The sequence below is a fragment of the Lactuca saligna genome, chromosome 2 (assembly GCF_052625555.1).
Source record: "Lactuca saligna cultivar CGN05327 chromosome 2, ASM5262555v1, whole genome shotgun sequence".
Taxonomy (NCBI): Eukaryota; Viridiplantae; Streptophyta; class Magnoliopsida; order Asterales; family Asteraceae; genus Lactuca; species Lactuca saligna.
The window spans coordinates 45868371-45871433 of record NC_136418.1 but is presented as its reverse complement, the minus strand read 5'-3'; the positions used below and the strand labels follow the sequence as shown (position 1 = coordinate 45871433).

Sequence of the window (3063 nt, the reverse complement as noted above, 5' to 3'; positions counted from 1 at the left end):
CTAGTGACACTGATTTTAGTATGAATGCAGCACGTATACCTACTTAAATATTTTACTATTTAAAGTATAGACTCTTGGTCAGAGTATTTTTAATCCCTTATGTATTTATAGTTAGTATATCTTTTATGGGTTGATATACTTAATTCACTATAAACAATGCTCTGATACCAATCTGTCACACCCCCAAACCAGAACGGCGGAAACGTTCGGGGGCGGAGGACGTCATGTTCAATATCATAACAGTTCATAGAAAGGAAAGTACACACCACCATATATAATAAGTTGCTAAATGTTTACATAGTTGTATTCATTACATGTTAAAAATAAAGGTACATAAACTTCAATTAGAATGAAGTAATTAATGCCAGCGCGTTAATCCCAAAAGTTGAATCCCAACCTGCTTAGCGATTTCCTGAGAATACAAGTTATTTCAAAGAAAAAGTGTCAACAATTAAGTTGGTGAGTCCATAAGTTGTTTAGAAAAATTGGATGCCATTCCAAAATAGGTGTATGTTTTCCAGTAAACGTAGTGCTTCAACATGTAAAGAGTTGTGATTTGTGGTGTTGAAAATGAATGCATTAGTTCCAGAAAATCCCATATATGTTTATAAGTTGTAAATGATTGCACCGGAAAAATCCCTTCTTTTCCTATTTTGTTTGTATGCAGGAAACACTTTTATTTTTCCTCGCACATAATACCAGTCTCTAAGACCGAAAATTGTAAGAAACCACGTTTCTCGTAAATGTGTCATAGTTTTATATATAATAAAACTACGTGAAGATCGAACCGGTTGGATGAAGAATAGTTTTAATAACCACTCGTTCATCATAACTTAATATCATAATAATTGTATATCCGATGAGTTTTTATAACCATACTAAACATAATATGCCTGTAACGACGTTCTTCAGGCGTCGCATTGCTATGACAACTGTCACCCCAAAAGACGGACTGTAGCTAACAGTCAGGGTGCGGGATCATGACTTCCCGTATAGATCTATACACATTTGACACGTTCTCGTCGCGGGAGATTCTGGTTATAAACAGGCCTTACTGCAGTACTTTCTAATAAAGAAAAGTAAAGTTGGAAGATGTGCGCGTCTCATGGATTCTCAATTTAGTATATATTAACATGATAGTTTTGTATGCAAAGTTTAACCTTTCACACAATGATTTGATAAACCGAAATCATAAGTTTTTAGAATGTATAAAATGTTTTAACAACGAAGATCATTATACTCCTCGTATAAGTCTAATACACGATAATAACCGTATGTTTACTTGTATTCCCCCCCCTAAAAGAGTTGTAAAAGTATTTAAAGATGTATTTAAAGTGTGTTAAAAAGGGGGTATGAACTCACTTGACAACTTGAAGATAGCGAGATGGAAAAACGGTAGAGTTTCGTCTCGGGAAATGGATTTTTCCTCGGAAATCTCGGGATTTCTCGGGAGAAAATCGACCTTCAGATCTTGCACGAAGTGACCAGGGCTTCGTGGTAGTACGAGCACGGAAAATGAGGAAATACGCAAGAAAAATGAGAGAGAATGAGCCCCCTTTTCGGAAGCCTTCGCATGCCCTTTTATAGGGAGGCTGGTCAGCCTTGGTACGCGAGTCTGATGGGACGGGTTCCTGGGTTCGCGGGTCGGATGGGACGTGTCGCTGGCACGCGGGTCGGATGGGACGTGTCGCTGGCACGCGGGTCGGATGGGACGTGTCCCTGGGTTCGTGCACTTCGCATTTTCATTCTTACACCCTTCGCATCCCTTCGCATTTATCACCTTCGCATTTATCACCTTCGCATTTATCTCTTTAGAATTTCTACAATTTCATCATTTATGACTCCCATTTGCGAAGTTGAGTATTGATTTCCAAAAATGCGAAACTTCAGGGACAATATTTGAAATCTTATGTTTTCTTCCCCAATTCGCATTCTACTGTGAAATACTTCGCATCTTCATTCTTACACCCTTCGCATCCCTTCGCATTTATCACTTTCGCATTTATCACCTTCGCATTTATCACTTCGCATTTATCTCTTTAGAATTTCTACAATTTCATCATTTATGACTCCCATTTGCGAAGTTGAGTATTGATTTCCAAAAATGCGAAACTTCAGGGACAATATTTGAAATCTTCTGTTTTCTTCCCCAATTCGCATTCTACTGTGAAATACTTCGCATCTTCATTCTTACACCCTTCGCATCCCTTCGCATTTATCACTTTCGCATTTATCACCTTCGCATTTATCACCTTCGCATTTATCTCTTTAGAATTTCTACAATTTCATCATTTATGACTCCCATTTGCGAATATTAACCCAATTGACTTCAAATGATGTCCGACTTGAGCGTTCTTTTCATGTATGGTTACGGTTTGACGATATCTATGACTTTCATTTAGACACCTAAGGTCAAAAAGTGTTTTGTTGAAACTTTGCGTTTTTACGTAACTTCGTATTGCCGGTTTTTGTCGGGAAACTTAGAATGGTCATAACTTCTTCGTTATAACTCGGATTTTAGTGTTCTTTATATGTATGAAAACCTTGTTACAATATCTACCACTTAGTATACTTAATTATGGTTTTATAAAATTTTAAATTTTGACCTAATTTTTGCTGTTGTTACAAAAATACTTATGAACTCACCAGCTTAATGCTGATAAACTCTTTCAAAATAACTTGTATTCTCAGGTCATCAGTAGACAGGTACCGAGGCCAGCTTTTGAGAAGACGGAGCGCATCCAAGACTCATCTTATTAATTTGATTTACATTATTTTGGTGTCTATAACTGTACAGAACACGCTTGTATTAAAATTATATATTTAATGCAATGGATGATGTTGTTTGCTTATTTACATTAATCTGTTGTGATACTGTACATGACGTCCTCCGCCCCAGAACGTTTCCGCCGTTCTTGGTTTTAGGGTGTAACAGATTGGTATCAGAGCATTGTTTATAGTGAATCAAGTATATCAACCCATAAAAGATATACTAAACTATAAACCCATTTGGGATTAAGGCACTCTGACTAAGAGTCTATACTTTAAATATTAAAATATTTA

General features: G+C 36.7%; 1 long non-coding RNA gene across 1 annotated transcript; it reads right to left on the bottom strand.

The window, feature by feature from the left end:
• Positions 1-249: 249 nt before the first annotated feature.
• LOC145028859 (uncharacterized) lies at positions 250-1636 on the bottom strand. The gene is made up of 2 exons (XR_013676221.1): positions 1363-1636; positions 250-412 (listed from the first exon to the last, which is right to left on the bottom strand). It is a non-coding gene; the product is annotated as an uncharacterized LOC145028859 (long non-coding RNA).
• Between the last annotated feature and the right edge of the window lie 1427 nt (positions 1637-3063).